The following is a 27,478-nucleotide window of genomic DNA, read 5'->3' on the forward strand; positions in this document are numbered from 1 at the left end:
AAATTCATGATGGACAATACGCAAAACATTGCCTCATTGAACCAATGGCAATAAATTGACATGCAAAACAATAGCACTATTATGTCATGACACTAATAATATTCCCTCCCTGCTCCACCACATGATTCACCTCCATAGACAAACATTCACACGTACATGATTCAGCATAGGGTCCTACTAAAGATTTGTTTAACTCCAACAGGAAAATTAGGTAGTAATAAATTAGTGGTACTTAAGTACTCCTAATTCATTAAGTGAGACAGCAGAAGTGGAAGGGCTCCCTGGAGGATCGTCTCACATGTAAGGTAGTCATTGTCGGAGCCCTTGAATAGCCTCGACTGAGGCCTCTGGCTTCAGCAAGATTGCCTTGGCACTGCTTATTCTTCTTCTTCTTCCTCTTCATGCTCTGTTTCTCTTTCTCCTCACCAGTTGGTGAAACCAAGTACATGATTGGCCTTCTAATTCAGAATTGGTTTTGTCAGTGAGGGAGTACAAGTGTACTAATAAAAAACAACATTATTTTCTCATGGCAGTCGGAAAATAGAGATGAACACATGCATTAAATATCATTCTTACCTAAAGGAAGGTTATGGCGCCAATATGGATGATGAGGATTGGAACACAGATCTCCCTTTGTGCAGTTCCACCAAAATGAACCAACTGTTACATCTGACATTCCAGTTAAACAGCACAAAAGTCACTTCTTTTAAGAAGAGTTTTGTGCAGTGCACCAAAAGGTCACAACAACAACCAGGTGAATTGGATATCCCTGTTTGCACAAAAAGGCACAGAGGAAACAGTCAGAGTCTCAAATAATTACAGGCAAAAACATTTGGCTAAACTTGTCATAGTCTCAAACAATTACAGGCAAAAACATTGGCATGGCTTCATTTTTACCAGGGACATTATATTAAGAACAACTAAGGTTGCGTTCGGTTCACAGGTTTGGTGCAGGATTTTCGTAGGAACACAATTCCTACGGTATTCTTTCCCTTCCAACCGTTCGGAACACGGGAAAGGTGAATAGTGTTTTATAGGAAAGCTGGTCTGGTAGTACTGATTCCATCGGATTAGAAACATCCACGCGCTGCTCATTTTTTGGGCGGAAGCCCGAGGCAGGCGCTCGCTGCCATGCGTTAGACAGGTTGATGTGCTATGTTTGCCGGAATAAAAAAATCAACCTATGTGTGGTACGTGAGGTGAGGACAAGAGTAGTCACTGTGCAGCTGAATAAACAAATAGCATCTCATACTGCCAAGCATGCTACTCTAAAAAAACAAATATGTACATTTCGTAGTCCATCCGAACACATTCTCTTGAGAGTTTTCTCCGGTTCGCTGTTCCATAGTTTTATACCTACATTCCTTTCCTATTCCTCTATTTTCATCAAGACCTATGTTTTCTTCCCCTTTATTCTGACCGGAGCCTAAATATTTGGTATAAGGGCATGGGACAGTGGGTGCACCAGCAGTACAACACCATGTACGTAAAGAGGGGCATAAAGTGGTGATTCATAGTTTGTTTCCCCGAGAAACAAACATCCAAGAAACATATCTAGGTTGGTCCCATTTTTATTCACTCTAGCCACCTACTCCTATGTGTGGATAGCAAATCTAGTCCTGGTCATACCACTGTGTACAGCGTTACCCCTATATTTCCCTTTTCGACCAAGAGACCGGTTGGATGACCAGTCTGTACTACTTTCATCCCCTTTCCTTCCTGTTTGTACCAAGTCCGATGTACATACTAAATTCCCCCACCCCCACTTTATTTCAATGACAAGTATTTTCATACGGAGGGAGTACAAGATTAGACTCCATGAAGTAGCTTTACCTCTAACAATAGAAAAAAATAGGTGACGTTGGACCATCCGATCGAGAGGGACTGACAGGTAGAAAATGATGCAACATGCAACGACGTAGCAAGCTGGGGAAGTAGAGCTAAGGCGGTTTCGAACAAAGATATACCTGAAGGTCGTCGGGATGTGGATAGGTGGGCGACGGGAGGCCGGGTCCGCCCACAGGCAACGACAAAGGGATCGGAGGACCTCCCGTGCCGGCGCTCGGCCAGAGATAACGGTGTGGCCGGCAGTGGGACTCCTCCCTCGCTGTCGACGACGGCCTAAACACTGCCCCTCCTCCCCTTCACCGGCGGAGGGGGATATGTCCGGATCTGTAACCAGCAGTGAGGATAGAAAGCCAGTGTTTTTTGAAGGGAGAAAGACAGTGTTACTACCCCTATCTTGTTTAGATCTGGAGAGTATGAGAGTGTGTGAATAGAGCAGCCCTAGCAAGCAAGCGCGGAAGCTCCGGCCTATATATAAGTAGTGGGGTAGTTTTCCTTTTTCACTCCATCAAAACAATCGTTTAAAATTGTGTACTACTACATGCCAGGTCACGGTTTTTTTAGTTGTTGATTGTTTTTTGAGATAGCTACCCGCTTGTTCCAACTAGTGTTATGGTGCGCCAGGTCGCACTTTGTATCATTCAAGTCTGGTACTACAAGTCCCCCCATTAAATGAACAACCACCCCCTCATAAAAATTGTGAACAAGCCCACGGCTAAAATTAGCGAAAATGTGGGTTGCCCCAACATACATTATTATTTATATTTTCTACTCCCTCCGTTCCTAAATATAAGTCTTTTTTATTAGCCACACCTAAGACAAGATTTTTTTATTAGCAGTGAACCCCACATGTCATAGACACAAAAATTGTGGCAAGATTCCCTTAGGCAAGACAAAGTGTGTCTAACAATTTGAGCAACTCAGGTTAGGCAAGTGTGGCAAGTGTGGGAAAAATAATGTGGCAACATAAGACAAACATAGTCACAATCCAAACAGCCCCGTGATTTTTTGTGACATGCATGAAAATTTGGTTAGTTAAATTTATAGTCAAAATTTGGCAAGGTGCATCAAATCAACACATGCAAGTATCAAAAGGAAAGTCACGGCATGCATGCATGCATTGTACTCCCTCCGTTTCCAAATATAAGTCTTTTTAGAGATTGCAACAACTGACTACTCCCTCCGTTCCTAAATGTAAGTCTTTTTAGGGATTTCACTACAAACTACATACGGATGTATATAGACATATTTTATAGTGTAGATTCACTCATTTTGTTTCGTATGTAGTTCATAGTGAAATCTCTAAAAAGACTTATATTTTGGAACAGAGGGAGTACATACGAAGCAGAATATGTCTACTCCTACATATGAAGTAGCCCATTTGAAATGTGTAAAAAGACTTTTATCGAGTGCAGTGCTTTGATGTGTCGTGTCAACTCGTACAAGACCGAGAAATTTGATTACTACGATGCCCTGTCCCTCGCGGACTGAGCTCGGTGCCTTAACTGCACCTGCCTTTGGCTGCATGACAGGTGGGCCAACCACCTGTTGGGCCCACCTGTCATGGACGCAAAGGTAGGGGCAGTAAGTAGAATCTTTCGCTACACGCTATCCCTCCCGCACGAGGTGGACGGACATGCAGCAGTGGATTCGATACTGTAGAAGTAGGAGTAACATCATTGTTCGTCTTCTCGAAGAGGTGAAGAGCCAAGCGCAAACCGAACGTGGCAGTTGCGAACGCTCGCGTGGTGCGGTTCCTTCGAGTACTAGCCAGGCTCTTGCATGAGACAAAATTGCTATTGTTTAATAATTAAATTCCATTATCCATTGGTTGATACTCATTCTGCATAGGTCCACGCGCTTAGCACCGTTTCCTCCGGGGGTCACCAATGTTTATTTGCTAATTAATAGCATTCCATGCAATGAACTAGCCATTGAAAGTCATTAAAAGCATGCACCTCTCATCTCTTATTGGTTGATACGTATGTCAAGAAACACGAAACAAGGTAGAAGTTAATGCACCGCGCCTAAGTGTTTTGGGACTATTTGGTTTTCGTAAGATGACTTACACACCTAACCAGAGGGAGTAGTATAGACCTGTAAACCGGAAAGGAGTATTTGCCTTTCTAGAGATTTCAACAAGTGACTAGACTTCGGCTCAAAAAAACAAGTGACTAGACTACACCGTGTGCAGTACCCCCTCTCTACCGGTTTATAGGGCTCAAATCTCAAATCTCATGAACCAAGGCATTTTGCTATTGGAGGAATGTATCTCGTACTTTACAAAACTACCCTAATTAAACTCATGCATTAATTACGTAGTTCTCTCGTTTTCCTCTCCGCCTTGGTCGCGGTGCACAATATTAAGCACTCCTATATGACTAGCCGCTCTATCTACATGCGGGACATTTCAAAGCATCCAGGCCTGCGTGCCATCCATCAAATCACAGTGAGGTGCTACAGTCGAGACTCACCTGTCACCCCGGTGTGGCCGTCATGACCCGTCATATGACAAAACCCACACCTTTACCAGCAGTGGTAATGTGGCCTCCAAGTTGGACTGGACGAAGCAACCATCATTTCATTGGAACGCTCGTTCAAGCCCTTTCTTCCCTTTCTTGAAGAAAACCTCACTCCAGGCTACTCACTTCTGCCATTTTTCTTCTCTACCAACGAAGGAAAGGTGGGCGAATCAGTTATGCTGCTATATTTTCATTCCAATAATCTTCTTTTTGCGAAGCATCGACCGATTCTCACATCCTATTCTTTTCCCGTTTTCATTGCGATTGTGGTTTTCCTTTCGATTGCTTTTTGTTTGTCAGTTCATTGATGGATCCTGGAGCACTAGGCAAAGAGTTGCCGGCGGACAACCCACTAGAGACAGCGATCTCCAGGAAGCGAGCACCGACCAACGAGTTTACCATGTTGGCGGGCCAACCCATGGAGACGAAGAACTCCAAGAAACAAGCACTGGCCAAAGAGTTGAGGATGTTGGCAGACGAACTCCTCAAAGAAAGTTGGAAGAACAGCAAGGTCCCCACCGTGCCTACACCAGGAACTCTGATTGCCACCTATGTGAGGCTCAAGACCGGGTCTGAGGAGATAGTCGCCGTTGAGAAGAAGTATTCCCTGCCAAGGTGATAGCCCCCATCGAGGACGAGGAGATGGCCCCCGGAGGGATGAGATCCCCCGATGAGCTACACAAGGTAAAAAATAATGGCTTATTACCATAGTTGTGGTTTTTGATTATTTGCAATGTGCTTGCTTTTTGATTATTTGCAATGTGCTTGCTAATATGTTAGGGTTGTGCAGGTGCCGGTGGATGTCCTTGATGATTCCGATGTCGTGGCCCGTCCTCACCCCGGAGATCGATTCCGATGCCGCTGTCCATCCTGTGGACATCTGTTAGGACCCTGACTCAATGCCACATCGATCTAGCATGTAACACCTCATATCACTTTGCGGCCTCACGCACGGTATTCCCACGGGTGTCGCCTTACCTTTGCCTGGGACCGTTTGCGCCTTTTGGCACACGTATATGATAGTGTCGCTAGCATCCATATGATAAGGAGCCCGGGCTGACATGGCTAGTCATAAACCCAAAGTGGCAAAATCCATGACCCAACATCGAACGTGTCGGTCATCAGCGAGTGAATCCAGGCTGTAGCACTGGGCTAGCAGGACTCCGGTGAACCGGGGTGTAGCAGGCTAACAGGACTCTGGTATTCATCGTGTGACATTTCCCTAAAGGGATAGACACAGGAACGAAGAAGGACACATGCCGGCCAGCCTAAGTGTTCCGGAGCAGTAGCAAGCTACCATGGCTCAGTGGAAACACTAGGAGACATTTCCCGGTAAGAGAGGCTACTAAGGATAAACAACTAGAGAGTTAGATCCCACACATACCAAGCATTTCAATAACATACACACAATATGCTCGATATGTGCAAAATACAACATGGCATCACAACATGACTCTACAACTCAAGTATTTATTCAATAGGCTCCGAGGAGCGAGATATTACAAGCATGAGTCTCATGACCCAACATTCAGAGCAAACAAGTCAAGCACACGCGGAAGCTTAACATGTCTGAGTACAGACATCTACAAAAGAAAAAGGCTGAGAAGCATGACTGTCTATCAGATCCTGCCGAGGGCACAAGATCGTAGCTGAGGTAACAAGCTAAACGTCGAAGTCCACGTGGAACTACTAGCGAGACTGAAGTCTCTCTGCAAAAACATAAATTAAGCAACGTGAGTACAAATGTACCCAGCAAGACTTACATCAGATCTATCTACATATGCATCATTATCAACAAAGGGGTGGTGGGATTTAACTGCAGCAAGCCATCTTTGACTCGGTGGCTATCCTGAACTACGACTGCAAGTAACTCTTTGAGGTGGCGCACACGAGTCCACATATTCACCATATCAATACACCACTATGGATCCGCTTCCGTCTCCGTACGAGAACGCCATCCATAGCACTCATGCTTATCTTGCGTATTTTTATTTTAGAGTATCCACTTTCACTTGTCTATGAACTGTACAGGCAACCCAAAAGTCCTTTACCACGGACACGGCTATTCGAATAGATCATATTAACCCTATAGGGGTGTACTTCTTCACACACGCTCTCACCACTTACCGCCATTTACACGACATGTACTCGGCAACCTTCAAGCGGAAGCCCAGCGAGGGTGTCGGCCACGACCTGACTAACCACACAAGTCTCTCGTCCAGGTTTATCGCCTATTCGGGTTCCATCCGCAAGGAGATCCGGCCGGGGTGTCGCTCACGGCCCCAAACGATGTGAGCAGGGTTCCCAAGCCCACCATCCAGGTGCCACTTGGTACACCGTGCCACTGTTCCTAGTCTGTCCCAAGCCCACCAGTACCGGGTGCCACTTGGTAGACTACTAACACTACCTACAAACAACAGAAACTAGTTGCAACTCCTGGACAGAGATCATGTTGATTAATAAGTCGAGAGAGTCAATTAAGGATCCCAATGTGTGGTAGTAGCTGTTCATGGATCACAAACACAGAACTTGGTTCCTAAGGACGGCTGCAATGAGACAACCCACCATGTACTCCTACATGGCCTCTCACCGCTACCTTTACCAAATCGTGTTCACACACTTAGTTCACACATAGCAGGACATGTTTACACACCTCCAATTCATCCCCGATGAATCAGACCTAACTCAACTCTAAGCAGTAGCAGGCATGACAAACAAACATGAATGAGTAGGCACATCAGGGCTCAAACAACTCCTACTCATGCTAGTGGGTTTCATCTATTTACTGTGGCAATGACAGGTCATGCAGAGGATAAGGGGTTCAGCTACCGCAGCAAGTAACAAATATGTCGTTGTTGTCCTAATGCAGTAAAAGAGAGCAGGAGCGAGAGAGTGGGATTTTATCGGAATGAACAAGGGGGTTTTGCTTGCCTGGCACTTCTGAAGATAATATAGTTCTTCATCGGTGTCATCGATCTCATCGTCAGGACCACGTCTACTGAGAGGGAACAATTACCGGCAACAGAGAGGAAACACAATCAATGCAATGCAACATTATGATGCATGATCATGACATGGCAACATGCTGGTGTTTTGAGCTAATGCAGCTAGCAACAAAGTTAAATGAAGTTGGTTTGAACCCTAAGTTCAAATCCAAACTCCATATGTGAAATTCAAATGTCTTTTTATATGGTTTGTGCTAAACAGCAGCTATAAGTTGTTCTAACATGCATGAAAATGCTAAAGATGGATAGATTGGATTTTTCTGATCATTTTTCATATATAAATTATTTAATTTGGAGTTACGGTTATTTTTCTATGATTTTTAGAAGTTTGGGGTATTTTCTGAAATTTATAAATCATTTCCTGATTTATTTTAATTCCAAAAATACTTTACTGCGTCAGCATGACGCCCGCGTGACGTCAGCAAGTCAACAGGGTTGGCCAGAGTCAAACCTGACGCATGGGACCCGGTCAATGCTGACGTGGCCAGGCAACCTGACCGGTGGGCCACGGCATTAGCTTAAACTAAGCAGGGAGATAATCCTATGATTAATTAAGGGCGTGGGGCCCATTTGTCAGTGACCTAAGACTATTAGGTTAGCGCCTAATCTGCAGTTAGGCCGGCGTTTAACCGGAGTTGACTCGCCGGCGAGGTGCCGCGGCGGCGGGGTGGCTCGGGAATCACCCACAGGGCACGGCTTGCGACGCGGTTTGGTTCTACGGCGAGCTGGGGCTCGTGCGCATCTAGCGGTGGCAGAGGTAGGGCGCTAGGTGGTCTGTAGCGGCGGCAGCGGCGAGTTGGGTGGCGGCCGGAGCTCGGGTGTCGACGACATCGACGACACGGCGCGCGGGAAGACTAGCGGTTTGCACCTACGTGATCTACAAGAGCTCCCGAACCCAACGGAGGCACGCACGGGACCATTTGGTCACCGGAGTCTCGTCGGCGACGAGCTCGTGCAGCGGCGGCATACGAGACTCGCGGTCATCGGTGTTGCAGCGAGAAATCGACCAAGGGGAGAGGGGGAGATGACGGCGGGGCTCACAGGGAGTTGGATGTGTGGCTCGTTTGGCTCGGGGAAGCGTCGGAGCAAGCGGGCGGCGAAGGGGATCTCCGGCGACCCGAGGAGGAAGAAGGGGTCGGGGATGTCGTCACGGAGCTCCTGGCGGCGCCTGGCTTGGTGCTGAGGACGCGGGGGTCGAGGACGGAGTGACGGAGCTCATGGTCGGCTTAGAAGGTCGAGGGGGAGGCAGTGGCTGCGGTGGTGGCGAGCGGCAGCGCGGCCATGGCGGCCTCGGCCATGAGGTGGGGAGCGAGGGAGAGAGGGGAAAAGGTGAGCAGAGGAAGAGGGATAAAGTCCAGGGCGTCCAGGCGTTTCCACGACGCAAGACGAGGACGCAAGAGGCGTCGACAGCATGAAGCAGGAGGTGGAGCTCGGGCGCGCGCGCGTCGACACGCCGGCGTCCTTCTGGCGAAGGGAGGAGGGTGACTGGCACGGGCCAGGTGGGCCGGCCCAGCCAGGTAAGTGGCCTCCTGGCCTTTCTCTCTCTCTCTTTTAATTTAGTTTGCTTTTCTATTTTTCTGTAAATGTTGTGCTTTATTAAAAATACTAAAACGTTTCCAAAAATCCTGCAAATAATTGTGGGCTCTGTTGGGATTATTCCTAATAGCCCACACTTAAGTCCAGAATTAATTGAGCACTTAAAATAATATATAGCATTTAAATGCCCAATTGCAAATACTAAATGATTTAATTCAGTGACCAAATATGTCATGGAAAAATGTGCAACACCTCTGGTTATGGTTTCTAGCATTATCCAGAAATGATGAACATTTTTGAAAGTTATTTGGACTTACTGAAAATATTTTAGGTGAACCTAGTGAATTCCTTTAATGCTAGGGTTTGGACAATCCCCATTTCAAGTTCATTTGAAAAGTTAAACATGATGCACACATGAAGGGCTAGCCTACTGCATACCAGGACCAGGGATGTGACAACTCGCCCCCACTAAACAAGAATCTCGTCCCGAGATTCAGGCATAGGGTAGAATGAAGGGGAAACCCAACTAACGCAATCTTCACGACCCAGGTTGCACCTCAAATGAACATTGATTCAATCACCATCTTGTATCGTCGTCTTGCTCTGAGAACTCAAGCCAACATGACAAAGAGAGGATAGGGAAAACTCTAGAGGGATCGATCTTATCGAAGGTCGAACAACTCATGATCAACTCACGGAGTGGGACAAATGACGAGGGTTCACTAGGTAGACAACAACTCCACATTAAGAGGGTGGTGAACGGTTGTCAACGTAGCGAGGAGTTGGGTTTCCATGATACCACAACGAGACACCTTCGAGAAGGGTGACTCGTAGAATTATTACCTTAAGTGTCAAAAGAATTACTTTTTGATTCAGAGATTAATAAAATTCTCTATACCAGCCAAAGGCAAATTACAATCGATCGTTTGAACGAATTTGAAAGAATGGCATACTCAGTTTGGAAAGGAAACTAGAGTTATAAGACAACTCGACAAACGGAAGGCACATTCCAATTGATACCGAGGATATAACCTAGTGTCTGAGCATGCCCTCAAGAACTTGAGCATTTCCATATTCATCAGGGTCTTACCAACATCCATGCCGAGGATCCTGGCATCACATCATACTACCATGATGAATAGTGGTGGACGATGCAGATGCAAAGGAAGATAACACTTTCTCAGATTTCACCTTAGCGAGGCCAAGGAAAAAAAATCTGGATGATCGACCGAGAGACATTTAGCACTCCGCTTCTAATGTTCTCCTTGATGTGCTAGCATAACCCATTTAATGATATGGTTTGGTATCTAAAACATCAAGTAAAAGGTCGGACTTCAGGAGCACAAGAATCCATAAGGAACAATTACGGAGGTAAATCCTATGAAATCCTTATGGGGAGGTGGCCAACTTCCTCAATCAAGATACTACAACAATAGGTCTTCCGGCTGGGTGTGTTGGCCATGACATCCACTTTACCGGGTTACAGAGAGACCAATATAATAGTTCTTGGGAATTGTTCCAACCATCATATCAGCCTGAGATTCAGATCTGGTTGGTGTCAGGATATTCCAGACTCACATGTCTGAAAAGAAGAGTTGCAACACAAGTCGACGAGATAATGTTGTGAGATTCTCGGGAGATGAACTAGGATAGCAAGCTCCAAAACATGAGCTGGTTCTGCTACAAACCTGTGACACGCTGTCCAAGACAAAAGATTATCACATGGTAGTCTTACAATAGAACACTACCGAGTTCAGGTGGGGAACCATCATCGAGGATATCGAAGTCCTTGCAGAAGGCATGCTCTTAAGAAGGAACTTCTTCTCCTTGAACAAATCAATCAGTGGCTTGGTGTGCTAGGGACACATATGGAATGAAGGTTGCGAGCCTGTCAAACCATAGCATACTTCGCACATGCATGACTGACCTGGGATGATTCCAGGGAAAATAAAACAATCTGTCTTGAACTCACGGCGGCAACTTGCACCAAATGCACATGAATTCGAGGAAGTCACTTCTTCCATCCAAGCATAAGCTTCATGAACGGAACACGAAGGCATTGCTTACAAAATTTTCAACACTAGGTTGATGTTCAACATGAATCATGGGGGAGACAAAATGATGCTGATGGGCTCAACAGTAACTCATCGGAATTTCCATATCACTGGACTTCCGCCATCATGTGAACACGGTGATAGTATTGGTCAGACCAAAAGATGTAGTGATGTATGCTCGAGGGATCAACCACGAGTAAGACAACACTACGAATATCGCTGGTTCTGATTTGATTTGATGATAGCCCATATTCAAATCAAAGTTTTGACAAGACAATAGATCCAACAACTGATCACGGAGATCAGTCGATGAAGATATCATCTTTCTTCAACACACACACTCACACTCAAGGATATCCCTTAGTGATGAACTAAGTCGGACAAGCTTCCATCCTCCAACTCTCCAAGTTGTTGTTTAGCTTGATCCACTAGCTCAGGGGTATCCCACACAAATTCTTGGAGAAGGGGTGGTTTACAAGAAACCATCTTGATCACGAACTCAACATAGCAGTCAGGTGACAACCTGGTAATACTTCCGAGAAGATATTCGGAAATCACAAACCACCGATATGTTACTAAGCTCGAGAACAACCTTGCTTTTCAGGGCAAGACGATATGATCAAATAAGCAAGGGATTGGCATAGCCCCAACTCATTGATCGAAAGGTGCACCGGAAATAAGGACTAGGTAGCACGATCTATCTTAGAATGATGATTCAAGAACCAACATGCTAAGAATGAAATTATTGTCCTTTAACTACCAAGCAACAAGGTTGCTAGGAGTATTGATTTCACACATCATAGTTCACCCGTCGACATTCCGGTTGCAACAACACGGAAGCTGAGAAATGAATAATGATGGCGAGAAGTATCACTGCAACAAGAATTCATAAGAGGGTGTGCAATTCCAATGATATTCCTTATATAAAGATGGTAATACCTCAAGGTAGAACAGACCAGAAGCTGGATTGCAACTTGATCTATGGAATACAACTGCTTTGACCCAATCCTGGAAATGGAAAAGGGTACCGGAGTTTGTTTCTCCTAGTCACTCTGAAATAGAATGGCTCGATGGACCACAAGAATAATAGGCATCGATAACACGAATGCACGACATAAACTTGGCTATCAACTGATAGACAAGGATCGGAATACAACTATAGAGGAACAACTCAAAGGAACATATATCTTTCTGAGTTGTGGATGCATAGGTTAGTATGTCGAACAAGTTCAACATATTTCTTCCGGATAACCCATGCTGAAGAGGAAGGACTGGCAGATTCACAATATAGAATGGAGAACTCATCAAGAGCGCTTTTGTTGTGATCTTTTGATCCAGCAAACTTCTGCCATAAAGTGGTTCATAGTATTTGGAAGAAGGAAATACCACGAACTTCGAGGACTATCACAAAGGTTACTAATAACCTAAAGGGACGAGCAAACACTATCAACATGAGGTAAGTAGGGTGGATCTTGGGTCAAGAACCCAGGAATAGAATGCCTACTAACTAAGTGGCATCACGGGATGCTTTCGAGAATGATGTCCAGAATCATCACACTGGGAACACAACACATGGCTAAGTTACTAGGTGATACTCTAGACATCTAGGGTCATAATAATAGCTCCAACATATATGTCGAGGCAACTGAGTACCTCAACTTGACGATTAGTGTGGTTAATCTGGCCTAAAGGAACATCGAGAACGGAAGGAAAGGATTTGCAAATGCATCAGACTATTTAGGAACCTGGGATGACTCGGACAACATAACGGCTATAAATGCTCAAAAGGATTAAAGACATGCTACAAAAATGGTGGCATAACCACTCAGAAGCACAATATCAAGGTTTCAAGATCAACAGGTAACATACGGAAGTAGTAGGAACTGAACTGAGGCTTGAATCCAACAATCTTATAAGTCTACGGATTAGTAACACGTGATCCTGATAGAAAGATGAGAAGCATAGTTCCTTAACCCCGTAGGAAAGATAAGACAACTCGGATCAGAAGGCATAAGGTGTAAGGAGTAAAAAGAGCCTTACGTTCCATCCCACAATCAATTCCCTTATATAACTAAAGAATTTCTAGACTCAACTTCGACCAGTTTGGCTTGGTAATCCTACAGGCAATCAAGCTCTGATACCAAAGCTGTCAGGACCCCAACTCAATGCCACATCGATCTAGCATGTAACACCTCATATCACTTTGCGGCCTCACGCACGGTATTCCCACGGGTGTTGCCTTACCTTTGCCTGGGACCGTTTGCGCCTTTTGGCACACGTATATGATAGTGTCGCTAGCATCCATATGATAAGGAGCCCGGGCAGACATGGCTAGTCGTAAACCCAAAGTGGCACAAACTTACAGGGACAGGCATCCATGACCCAACATCGAACGTGTCGGTCATCAGCGAGTGAATCCAGGCTGTAGCACTGGGCTAGCAAGACTCCGGTGAACCGGGCTGTAGCAGGCTAACAGGACTCCGGTATTCATCGTGTGACATTTCCCCGAAGGGACAGACACAGGAACGAAGAAGGACACATGCCGGCCAGCCTAAGTGTTCCGGAGCAGTAGCAAGCTACCATGGCTCAGTGGAAACACTAGGAGACATTTCCCGGTAAGAGAGGCTACTAAGGATAAACAACTAGAGAGTCAGATCCCACACATACCAAGCATTTCAATAACATACACACAATATGCTCGATATGTGCAAAATACAACATGGCATCACAACATGACTCTACAACTCAAGTATTTATTCAATAGGCTCCGAGGAGCGAGATATTACAAGCATGAGTCTCATGACCCAACATTCAGAGCAAACAAGTCAAGCACAAGCGGAAGCTTAACATGTCTGAGTACAGACATCTACAAAAGAAAAAGGCTGAGAAGCATGACTGTCTATCAGATCCTGCCGAGGGCACAAGATCGTAGCTGAGGTAACAAGCTAAACGTCGAAGTCCACGTGGAACTACTAGCGAGACTGAAGTCTCTCTGCAAAAACATAAATTAAGCAACGTAAGTACAAATGTACCCAGCAAGACTTCATCAGATCTATCTACATATGCATCATTATCAACAAAGGGGTGGTGGGATTTAACTGCAACAAGCTAGCTTTGACTCCGTGGCTATCCTGAACTACGACTGCAAGTAACTCTTTGAGGTGGCGCACACGAGTCCACATATTCACCATATCAATACACCACTATGGATCCGCTTCCGTCTCCCTACGAGAACGCCATCCATAGCACTCACGCTTATCTTGCGTATTTTAGAGTATCCACTTTCACTTGTCTATGAACTGTACAGGCAACCCAGAAGTCCTTTACCGCGGACACGGCTATTCGAATAGATCATATTAACCCTGCAGGGGTGTACTTCTTCACACACGCTCTCACCACTTACCGCCATTTACACGACATGTACTCGGCAACCTTCAAGCGGAAGCCCAGCGATGGTGTCGGCCACGACCTGACTAACCACACAAGTCTCTCGTCCAGGTTTATCGCCTATTCGGGTTCCATCCGCAAGGAGATCCGGCCGGGGTGTCGCTCACGGCCCCAAACGATGTGAGCAGGGTTCCCAAGCCCACCATCCGGGTGCCACTTGGTACACCGTGCCACTGTGCCTAGTCTGTCCCAAGCCCACCTGTACCGGGTGCCACTTGGTAGACTACTAACACTACCTACAAACACCAGAAACTAGTTGCAACTCCTGGACAGAGATCATGTTGATTAATAAGTCGAGAGAGTCAATTAAGGATCCCAATGTGTGGTAGTAGCTGTTCATGGATCACAAACACAGAACTCAGTTCCTGAGGACGGCTGCAATGAGACAACCCACCCTGTACTCCTACATGGCCTCTCACCGCTACCTTTACCAAATCGTGTTCACACACTTAGTTCACACACAGCAGGACATGTTTACACACCTCCAATTCATCCCCGATGAATCAGACCTGACTCAACTCTAAGCAGTAGCAGGCATGACAAACAAACATGAATGAGTAGGCACATCAGGGCTCAAACAACTCCTACTCATGCTAGTGGGTTCCATCTATTTACTGTGGCAATGACAGGTCATGCAGAGGATAAGGGGTTCAGCTACTGCAGCAAGTAACAAATATGTCGTTGTTGTCCTAATGCAGTAAAAGAGAGCAGGAGCGAGAGAGTGGGATTTTATCGGAATGAACAAGGGGGTTTTGCTTGCCTGGCACTTCTGAAGATAATATAGTTCTTCATCGGTGTCATCGATCTCATCGTCGGGACCACGTCTACTGAGAGGGAACAATTACCCGCAACAGAGAGGAAACACAATCAATGCAATGCAACATTATGATGCATGATCATGACATGGCAACATGCTGGTGTTTTGAGCTAATGCAGCTAGCAACAAAGTTAAATGAAGTTGGTTTGAACCCTAAGTTCAAATCCAAACTCCATATGTGAAATTCAAATGTCTTTTTATATGATTTGTGCTAAACAGCAGCTATAAGTTGTTCTAACATGCATGAAAATGCTAAAGATGGATAGATTGGATTTTTCTGATCATTTTTTATATAAAAATTATTTAATTTGGAGTTACGGTTATTTTTCTATGATTTTTAGAAGTTTGGGGTATTTTCTGAAATTTATAAATCATTTCCTGATTTATTTTAATTCCAAAAATACTTTACTGCGTCAGCATGACACCCGCGTGACGTCAGCAAGTCAACAGGGTTGACCAAAGTCAAACCTGACGCACGGGACCCGGTCAATGCTGACGTGGCCAGGCAACCTGGCCGGTGGGCCACGACATTAGCTTAAACTAAGCAGGGAGATAATCCTGTGATTAATTAAGGGCGTGGGGCCCATTTGTCAGTGACCTAAGACTATTAGGTTAGCGCCTAATCTGCAGTTAGGCCAGCATTTAACCGGGGTTGACTCGCCGGCGAGGTGCCGCGGCGGCGGGGTGGCTCGGGAATCGCCCACAGGGCACGGCTTGCGACGCGGTTTGGTTCTACGGTGAGCTGGGGCTCGTGCGCATCTAGCGGTGGCAGAGATAGGGTGCTAGGTGGTCTGTAGCGGCGGCAGCGGCGAGTTGGGTGGCGGCCGGAGCTCGGGTGTCGACGAAATCGACGACACGGCGCGCGGGAAGACTAGCGGTTTGCACCTACGTGATCTACGAGAGCTCCCGAACGCAATGGAGGCACGCACGGGACCATTTGGTCACCGGAGCCTCCTCGGCGACGAGCTCGTGCGGCGGCGGCATACGGGACTCACGGTCATCGGCGTTGCAGCGAGAAATCGACCAAGGGGAGAGGGGGAGATGACGGCGGGGCTCACAGGGAGTTGGATGTGTGGCTCGTTTGGCTCGGGGAAGCGTCAGAGCGAGCGGGCGGCGAACGGGATCTCCGGCGACCCGAGGAGGAAGTAGGGGTCGGGGATGTCGTCATGGAGCTTCTGGCGGCGCCTGGCTTGGTGCTGAGGACGCGGGGGTCGAGGACGGAGTGACGGAGCTCGTGGTCGGCTCAGAACATCGAGGGGGAGGCAGTGGCTGCGGTGGTGGCGAGTGGCGGCGCGGCCATGGCGGCCTTGGCCATGAGGTGGGGAGCGAGGGAGAGAGGGGAAAAGGTGAGCAGAGGAAGAGGGATAAAGTCCAGGGCGTCCAGGCGTTTCCACGACGCAAGACGAGGACGCAGGAGGCGTCGACAGCGCGAAGCAGCAGGTGGAGCTTGGGCGCGCGCGCGTCAACACGTCGGCGTCCTTCTGGCGAAGGAAGGAGGGTGACTGGCACGGGCCAGGTGGGCCGGCCCAGCCAGGTAAGTGGCCTCCTGGCCTTTCTCTCTCTCTCTCTCTCTCTCTCTCTTTTAATTTAGTTTGCTTTTCTATTTTTCTGTAAATGTTGTGCTTTATTAAAAATACTAAAATGTTTCCAAAAATCCTGCAAATAATTGTGGGCTCTGTTTGGATTATTCCTAATAGCCCACACTTAAGTTCAGAATTAATTGAGCACTTAAAATAATATATAGCATTTAAATGCCCAATTGCAAATACTAAATGATTTAATTCAGTGACCAAATATGTCATGGAAAAATGTGCAACACCTCTGGTTATGGTTTCTAGCATTATCCAGAAATGATGAACATTTTTGAAAGTCATTTGGACTTACTGAAAATATTTTAGGTGAACCTAGTGAATTCCTTTAATGCTAGGGTTTGGACAATCCCCATTTCAACTTCATTTTAAAAGTTAAACATGATGCACACATGAAGGGCTAGCCTACTGCATACCAGGACCAGGGATGTGACAACATCACCCCAGAGATCGATTCCGATGTCGCGGTCGGTCCTGTGGACATCGCCCCAAAAATCGATTCCCATGCCGTTGTCCATGCTGTGGTCATTGCCTGAGAGATCGATGACAAGAAATAGTTGGTCGCGCTAATCCTTCAGGGTAGTTTGCATTGCCCTGTGTTTAATTACCAGAACGATGCGTGTTATCAAACCATCTTTGGGCTAGTGCATTGTCTTGTGTGGGCGGATCTTGCTACTTTTGTTTGATAGTGAATCATGCGATGAATCATGCGAACCCTCTCCGAGTTATGGAAACAGATGTATCCTCGCCAGCTTTTGATGTAATATATGGCATGCTTAGATGTAAGTTTGAACTGTTTATCATATTAGCAGGGCTTGTTTGATGATTCTTGGTGTTAGTAGGCTAGCTACTGTGCGAGCTATAGTACTTGCAAAACACTCACCAAAGAGAAACGTTGGGGCTGATGAGCTCGTGGTACGCTTATACTTATCCCTTGTTGATCGACCAATAGCCCTAGCTTCTAAAATTGTAGGCTTAGTGATCGATCAGACAATAGTCGACATACATTCAGGCCTCATTTGGTTCATAGGGTAGGAAAATCGTAGCAAAAGTACAGAGAACGTGCAACACAAAATCATAGCAGTGCAGAGACGTACTCCCTCCATTCCAAAAGAGATGACCTAGGTGGGCTAGTTTGGCCTAGTGGGTTTCAGTTATATGACGTGGTACAGCGCCATCCAGTCTTCGCGTGTGGTAGCAGTATTGCGGGTACAGTAAGTTTTCTTGAAGAAGCGGAATTCAACGAAGTCATGATGGTTCCTTCGTCCGAACAACTTACAGTGGGAATGGTTGGACCTGCGATACGACCGGGGTAGACCAGGATAATTTTGTGCATGGCAGGTGGACCACGATGGTCGACGTCCCACATGTCGGCGAATGAAAGTATTCTTTCTGATATAGAGGACGAGCAACGAGTATTCATTGTTTATTTTTGATGAAAGCTATTGTCTCCACTGTTACTCCTTGACTTTGTCAATGCCTCTCTCTCCTCCACATAAGCGGGGACTACTTGCTGTGCATGCAGCGGGCAGCTGGCGTCTTGAGGGGCCAGGGCGGTGAGAGCAGGCTCCGGAAGCGGTTCGGACTCCAGCATGGCCCACCTCACATTATCACCATATATTTCTTGGAGTCCGTGCGCGGCGGGCGGGCGATCTCTTCTCCCTCCCCCGTTTCTCTCTTCTCAGCCGATGCCCGCCGAGCGATTAGATTTCGGCTATCAATGGTTTATTCTTTTTTGAGGAATCGATGGTTTATTCAATTACGGTCCCACATGTCAGTGAAATTGCAAGACAACGTGTGTCCCCTCTGGTGAGCGGCGTGCGAGCCGGACTGTCGGGGTTGCGATGTGTACGAGTCGTAAGTGTGCCGCCTTTTCCTTTAGAACTTGCGAAGCGTAACATTTTTGCGCGATCGATCGATAGAAATCCAGAACAAAATGACGAGGGCGGTGCTTTCCCGCTCGTTAGGCGGGCTAGTTCGAGTGATATGACGTGCTATAGTGCCGTGCACTTTCTCCATTTTTATGTAAGCAGGAGTTTACACTCTTACGCGGGAGGAGTGCGAAACACCGCGGATCTGATTTTGATCGAGGGATAACTGTTCCCTGCCAAATAATGGAGGATTGTTAGCGATTATAGCATGATAGTTAGGGCATCTCTAGCGCTGGCCCACAAATTTACACCGGCATCTGTCCGAGGACACTGATGGATGCCATCCGATGCTGCCCACATACCTTTCGACAACTATATGAACTAACCGGATGAAATTCGTGCAAACAAAGCAAATTTCAAATTAATCGGATGAAATTCATTACATTTCGAAAACTTTTCCTACAAACTGGACGAAATTCATTACATATTTTGCACAAACCGTACTTAACCTACTGTAAACCTAATCTAAACGATCGCCGGCGCCCGACCACCATGTCCGGCCATGAACCCGAGAAAGCCGGCCATTGCCTTTGCCTCCTCCTCATCCTCCTCGATAACCTCCTCCTCCGGACGGAGCACAAGGTTATGAAGATTTCCGCCTCCACGTCACTGTCAAGCGGCTAATCGGCTGCCGATGTTTACCCCACCAAGCTTGGCGTCAACTGAGTGGAGTAGCGGTGGCCTTCCCGGGACCAGAGCGGCGGCGACCTACCATTACTCTTCCTCGCTGCTGGCTGCGCCCACGCACATGCGCAGGCTTTGTGGTCGTGGCGGCGGAGGGTGGCCCGGGGGGTGCCGGCGATCTCCTTCGTTTGCTCCTGCGACAGTACGTCGAAGAAAGCTTTGGAGCGCGCCCGGAGTGAAGCCGCCGATGTCCCTCGTCTACTCCTGCGATAGTACGTCCAAGAGAGCTTCGGAGCGCCAGGAGGCCATGGTTGAAGTGGTGCCGACAGAAGAAAGGGACCGGAGGAGAATAAGTGTGGGTCTTTGGCTATGGCTGGGAGCTGGGGCTCAAGTTAATATAGCGGGTGAGGGAGTTCCGGACTAGGGGGTGTCCGGATAGCCGAACTATCATCATCGGCCGGACTCCAAGACTATGAAGATACAAGATTGAAGACTTCGTCCCGTGTCCGGATGGGACTTTCATTGGCGTGGAAGGCAAGCTTGGCGATATGGATATGTAGGTTTCCTACCATTGTAACCGACTCTGTGTAACCCTAGCCCTCTCCGGTGTCTATATAAACTGGATGGCTTTAGTCCATAGGACAAACAACAATCATACCATAGGCTAGCTTCTAGGGTTTAGCCTCCTTGATTTCATGGTATATCCACTCTTGTAACACACATCATCAATATTAATCAAGCAGGACGTAGGGTTTTACCTCCATCAAGAGGGCCCGAACCTGGGTAAAACATCGTGTCCCTCGTCTCCTGTTACCATCCGCCTAGACGCACAGTTCGGGACCCCCTACCCGAGATCCGCCGGTTTTGACACCGACATTGGTGCTTTCATTGAGAGTTCCTCTGTGTCGTCACCGATAGGCTCGATGGCTTCTTCGATCATCATCAACGATGCAGTCCAGGGTGAGACTTTTCTCCCCGGACAGATCTTGATATTCGGCGGCTTCGCACTGCGGGCTAATTCGCTTGGTCATCTGGAGCAGATCGAAAGCTACGCCCCTGGCCGTCAGGTCAGATTTGGAAGTTTAAACTTCACGGCGGACATCCGCGGGGACTTGATCTTCGATGGATTTGAGCCACAGCCGAGCGTGCCGCACTGTCACGACGAGCATGATTTAGCTCTGCAGTCGGACAGTACCCTGGAGGCCGCACTCGAACCCGCTTCGATCTTCACTTCGGAGCCGGCTGCGCAGGTCGAGGACGGATGTCTAGACACTGCCTCAGGAACTGCAACCTCTACGGCGATAGAGCCGAACAATGACCTTGTTCCTCATGAAGCTTGTGACTCCGAGGTGCCGGACTCCTCGCCGGACTCCGAACCTCCCGCGCCCCCTCCGATCGAATCCGATTGGGCGCCGATCATGGAGTTCACCGCAGCGGACATCTTTCAACACTCACCTTTTGGCGACATCTTGAGTTCGCTAAAGTATCTCTCGTTATCAGGAGAGCCCTGGCCGGACTGCGGTCAGGACTGTTGGGATGTGGACGACAAAGAAATTCAAAGCCCACCCACCACCCACTTGGTAGCCGCTGTCGATGATCTAACCGACATGCTAGACTACGACTCCGAAGACATCGACGGTATGGACGAAGATGCCGGAGACGACCAAGAACCAGCGCCTACTGGGCACTGGAAAGCCACCTCATCATATGACATATACATGGTGGATATCCCAAAGGATGGGAATGGCGAAGAAACAGCGGAGGATGACCCCTCCAAGAAGAAGCCCAAGCGCCAGCGTCAGCGGCGCCGCTCTAAATCCCGCCATAGCAAGAATGAAGACTCCGGCACCGGAGATAATAATACACCGGATAGTGCCGAAGATAACCCACTCCAGCAAGATGCAGCGCAGGAGGACGGAGACGCCAGCCCTCATGAGAGAGCGGCAGAAGAAGAGGTAGAGGATTATATGCCTCCCTCCAGAGACGAGGCAAGCCTCGACGATGATGAATTCGTTGTGCCTGAGGATCCCGTCGAACATGAGCTTTTAAACGCAGGCTTATGGCCATGGCGAAAAGCCTCAAGAAAAAGCAGCAACAGCTTAGAGCTGATCAAGATCTGCTAGCCGACAGATGGACTGAAGTCCTCGCGGCCGAAGAGCATGAGCTCGAACGCCCCTCCAAAAGCTACCCTAAACGCAAGTTGCTCCCCCGATTAGAGGAGGAAGCGTATGAACCCGCATCACCAGGAGACAATACGGCTGACCGACCACCCCATGGTCGCGACAGAGAGGCCTCTAGGCCCTTCACTAGACCCGTACCCCGGCATCGCTCGAAAAGCACAAGGCCACAGGGAAACACTCCGGACTTGCGAGATATATTGGAGGATAAGGCAAGACAATCAAGATCGATCTATGGATCGCGTGGGCGCCCCACGGTACGTGACGACAGCCGTCGCGCCGGACACAGTAAGTCTGGCCGGGTCGAACAAAACAGACAAAGTTCTTTTGAGCTCCGTCGTGATATCGCCCAGTACAGAGGCGCCGCACACCCACTATGCTTCACAGATGATGTAATGGATCATCAAATCCCCGAAGGGTTTAAACCCGTGAATATTGAATCTTACGATGGCACAACAGACCCCGCGGTTTGGATCGAAGACTATCTTCTTCACATCCACATGGCCCGCGGTGACGATCTTCACGCCATCAAATATCTCCCCCTCAAGCTTAAAGGACCAGCCCGGCATTGGCTTAACAGCTTGCCAGCAGAGTCAATTGGGAGTTGGGAAGACCTGGAAGCCGCATTCCTCGATAACTTCCAAGGCACGTATGTGCGACCACCAGACACTGATGACCTAAGCCACATAATTCAGCAGCCAGACGAGTCGGCCAGACAATTCTGGACACGGTTCTTAACCAAGAAAAACCAAATCATCGACTGTCCGGATGCGGAGGCCCTCGCGGCCTTCAAGCATAACATCCGCGACGAGTGGCTTGCCCGGCACCTGGGACAGGAAAAGCCGAAATCCATGGCAGCCCTCACATCACTCATGACCCGCTTCTGCGCGGGTGAGGATAGCTGGCTAGCACGCAGCAACAACCTCAGCAAAAATTCTGGCAGTCCGGATTTCAAGGACCGAAATGGCAGGTCGCGCCGTAACAAAAACAAGCGCCGCATCAACGGCGACAATAGTGAGGATACGACAGTCAATGCCGGATTCAGAGGCTCTAAACCTGGTCAGCGGAAAAAGCCATTCAAAAGAACTACTTCGGGTCCGTCCAATTTGGACCGAATACTCGACCGCTCGTGCCAGATACACGGCACCCCCGAAAAACCAGCCAATCACACCAACAGGGACTGTTGGGTATTCAAGCAGGCAGGCAAGTTAATTGCCGAAAACAATGACAAGGGGCTGCATAGTGATGACGAGGAAGAGACCCGACCGCCGAACAATAGAGGACAGAAGGGTTTCCCCCACAGGTGCGGACGGTGAACATGATATACGCAACGCACATACCTAAAGGGAGCGAAAGCGTGCACTCAGGGATGTATACGCGATGGAGCCAGTCGCCCCGAAGTTCAATCCATGGTCCTCCTGCCCGATCACTTTTGACCGAAGGGACCACCCCACCAGCATCCGCCACGGCGGATTCGCCGCATTGGTCTTAGACCCAATCGTCGATGGATTTCACCTCACCAGAGTCCTAATGGACGGCGGCAGCAGCCTGAACCTGCTCTATTAGGATACAGTGTGCAAAATGGGCATAGACCCCTCAAGGATTAAACCTACCAAGACGACCTTTAAAGGCGTCATACCAGGTGTAGAAGCCAATTGTACAGGCTCAGTTACACTGGAAGTGGTCTTCGGATCCCCGGATAACTTCCGAAGCGAGGAGTTAATCTTCGACATAGTCCCGTTCCGCAGCGGCTATCATGCCTTGCTCGGACGTACCGCGTTTGCAAAGTTCAACGCGGTGCCGCACTACGCATACCTCAAGCTCAAGATGCCAGGCCCTCGAGGAGTCATCACAGTCAACGGAAACACTGAACGTTCTCTCCGAACGGAGGAACATACAGCGGCTCTCGTGGCAGAAGTACAAAGCAGCCTCTTAAGGCAATTCTCGAGTCCGGCCGTTAAACGGCCGGACACAGCTAAGCGCGCCCGGAGTAACCTACAACAAGACCACCTGGCACATTCCGAGCATGCGTAGCAGTGTAGCCCCAACCCCAGCCCCTGCAAAACGTCAAAACAGGTCCTTCGCGTACACCATTACGCTCTGAAGATACCATGGGCATGGGGAGAGGGGCACGACCACGATAAGCCCAGACTGCGGCTCAACCACACAAGGGGCCCTCAAGTGTGTCGTTCTTTTTTTCTTTTTACCTTTTATTTTTTTTACCCACAGGACTCCGTTCGTCAGAGGCCCTGTCCGGCAGCAGACCTGCCGAACTCACAATGCAACAGCCAGAGAAGGATAAAGGCTACAGCGAATATCTAGGTGGTCTCCATTACGAGCATTAAATCTATTTTACGCACCATTCGGCAGCCTACCTGTCGGTGTCAAAACCGGCGGATCTCGGGTAGGGGGTCCCGAACTGTGCGTCTAGGCAGATGGTAACATGAGACAAGGGACACGATATTTTACCCAGGTTCGGGCCCTCTTGATGGAGGTAAAACCCTACGTCCTGCTTGATTGATATTGATATTGTGGATGTTTACAAGAGTGGATCTACCATGAGATCAAGGAGGCTAAACCCTAGAAGCTAGCCTATGGTATGATTGTTGTATATTGTATATCTATCGACTAGCCTGGCCTCAGTTTATATAATGCACCAGAAGCCTAGGATAACAAGAGTCCTAGCCGAATACGTCGGTGGGGGAGGAGTCTTTGTCTTGATCGCCAAGTCTTGTGGAATCTTCCTTGTATGCGGCAACTGTCCGGACTGGCCCATGAGTATACGGCCATGGGGGTCTTCGGCCCAATCCAACTGATCGGGAGACGACGCGTTGAGTACCCCCTAGTCCAGGACACCGTCAGTAGCCCCCTGAACCGGTCTTCAAGTTGGGGACGCTCCTCGATTCTTCCGAACTGTTCTTCATCTTCGGTTGCCGGTCTTGAAAACTGGTTCAACAAATCTTCTCATCTTCGATCTTGAGGATCGCCGAAATGCATTTGATGAGTTTATGCGTCGGGTATCCGAGGAGCCCCTTTAAGTTTCCGGCCTTTATCAATGCCTTGTTATTTTTATTCCATGCCTCGGGTTTGAAGTTATTCCCAGAACGCAGTGTCCTCTTGCGTCCGAGCTCCAACGTCGGACTGCATTCGAGGTATCTTTTGCAGCCGAGCACCAATGCCGGACTGCTTCCCAGCTCTAACGCCGGACTATGTATCCGAGCTCCAACGCCGGACTGTATCCGAGCTCCAACGCCAGACTATCCGAGCTCCAACACCGGACTATGTATCCGAGCTCCAACACCGGAGTGTATCCAAGGTGTCATAAATCACCTTGGTTCAAAGAAGTTTGAAGGAGTTTAGCCGAGCTTAATGCCGGAAATGCCCTCTATGGAGCCAGCCACTAGCGCCCGAGCTTTATGCCGGACTGCTTTTGAGGTGGTGCACCACCCCGAATGTGGGCCGATTTTTGTCAATATTTTTTGTTGATGCAATTTATTCTCTGACGAGATATATAGCCAGTAGCCCTCAAGGTGTGTATCGTTCGAAAACCCAAGATGCACATGAAGGATGACATAAGACCGCTGATCCCCGTAGCCGTTGAGACTCAGGTTGATTTGCAAAATTGGTCTGAGGATCAAGTCCTAGCTCAGCAGAATACTTCGGGACACAAAAAGCGGTGTGCTCAGTCCTCGAGACTTAGGTTGGGTGCGGCCGACCATCCTGAGGATCAAAATCTCCTCGGAAACTATATTGCACTTAAATTTTCTGCATAGAACAGACAATGCAGTAGCCCCCGAGACACTGGTCGGGTGGCAACACCAGATCAGGGGATCGATGTGCCCCTTTAATATTTGTAAATAATAAGCCCGAAGCCCAGTAGCCCCCGAGCCTTAATGCGGGCACGGGAGGCCGAATTAAGGATCGGTATCCATAGTAAAATCACAAATTATGTGTAATGACTCTATGTATCCAAGTACTTTACGTCATTAATGCTCGGATCCGCATTGTACAAAACTTTGTTGACCGACCATCGGCTTCCACCTCCTCGGCCAATAGTCGAGGAGTGTTTGTCCTACTTTATAAAGCCTTTATGAGGGCAAAGATTTACAACAAACAAGGCAATCTGGCCATACGGTTTTATAAACAAAGGTACGCGGAGAGACATGTTATATTACTGTTTAACAGAAGAAATGTCTTCCAAAGAAAATAGTCCCGCTATCGGTTCCTTTCTTTGGGTTGTCATGCTAAGCATGATCATGAAACCTCAGCTCCAATGTAAGAGCAAAATATTGAGGATTTAGTTTGGGAGGCCAGTTAATAGCCCCCGGTAGTGTTCGGCGATAGTCGAGGCCAAGTCGTAAACACTTCGGCCATTGTTATGAATGGCCCGTTGTTAAACGCCGTCATCGGATCGCCGACCAGTTTACGCTTATTGTGACAGTCAGTTTTCGGCTTTCTCCACTGATGTGCTTAACCATGTAAGCTGGAAGCACAATCGCAGTGGTTCTCCCTTTGCACACCTAGCCGAACAAAGTGGAACATAGGAGGCAAGCGCAGGAGCCGGGCAACCCAACTATTGACCGAAGACACAATTCGAAACCGATGCATATATAGCAATATCCGAGAATGTTTTTGCCGAATCTCTAAAGGTGTCCGGCGTTGCACTGCGAGACTTGTGCTGAAAACACACAAATAGTTTAAAAGTGCCATGGGCTCAAAAAGCCAAAAAACTTATTCAAAAGGCTAATGTCCGAACTAGATCAAGTGTTCGGTGCCAATTTGAAAATTGGACTTTAGAAAAAAAGGTGCTTCTGTCGTGCTTTAATATGACACATCCTATCTCAAAACTTCAAGCGGGTCAGCCTACGACTTCAACCTCCTATCCCGAAGGTGGAGTATTTCTTACTAGGCCAGTTTAGCAAAATAAACTCTAGCGCCTTTGAGAGAGAAATTAGGCTCCCCGGCTAGTGACCGCACACTTGTGTCGAAAAAAGGAGTGATAAATAATAAAAAACTTTGCAACGACTAAGAAGAAAAACACTTATCATAAAACGGCTCATATAAATTTAAGAGCCCCCAAGCGACTTGGGTAAAAGTTGACTATAAAATGTAAGGTGACATGTAGAATGCCTTCTAGCCGGATTGTAGATCATTTGTCGTAGCGGACCTTTTCGCTTCAACCTCTGGACCCAACAGTCCGGAGTGTGTCCGAATACCCTCGCGGTTATAAAAACCGGGGCATGCGTGGAGACCAGGCGTAGGGGTCATTAGTGCTTTATCAGACAAGTGCCCAACTAGTTATGTTATATTACATGGTTAGTAAGAAACATCTTCCAGGGAGAATAGTTCCGTTAGGGGTTCCTTTCCCTGGGAGGCATGCCCTAAAGTGCATGTCCGGACTCCGAAAAGAGCATAAAAACATCTGGGGGCAGGTAAATAAATAGGTAAGAAATCATCTTTTAGTTCACCGACCGAGTATTCCCTTAAGAACGCTAGCTTTCGGCTTCACCCAGTCTGAGGTACACATCCGGCTGACCCGGCAGTAACAATCGCAGAGGTGCTCCCTTTACCACCTAGCCGAACAATCGGGAACGTAGGGGTAAGCACAGGAGCCAGGCAACCTAGCTTGGCCAAAACTTAAGTCATATCGATGCATATAATGGTGAATAAAAGGTACATGCGGAAGTGTGACACATGTGTTGGGCATAAAGCCCGTATTAATAAGCTTCTGTTAAAGAAGCCCCCAGGTATAATGAGCGCGGGTAGCGCGTCAAGTGTGTGCGAACAGAGTTCGGACAAGGAAAAATTTTACAAGCAACTTTTTTCCAAAAAAGTATAATGCTTGGTCGAGCCGAACACAAGTCAAAAATTTAAAACTTTGAGCATGAAGGAAACTTAGCTGGTTAATGTGTTCGGTATTGACGATGCGGT

Source organism: Triticum aestivum, chromosome 7B (assembly GCF_018294505.1).
Source record: "Triticum aestivum cultivar Chinese Spring chromosome 7B, IWGSC CS RefSeq v2.1, whole genome shotgun sequence".
Lineage (NCBI taxonomy): Eukaryota > Viridiplantae > Streptophyta > Magnoliopsida > Poales > Poaceae > Triticum > Triticum aestivum.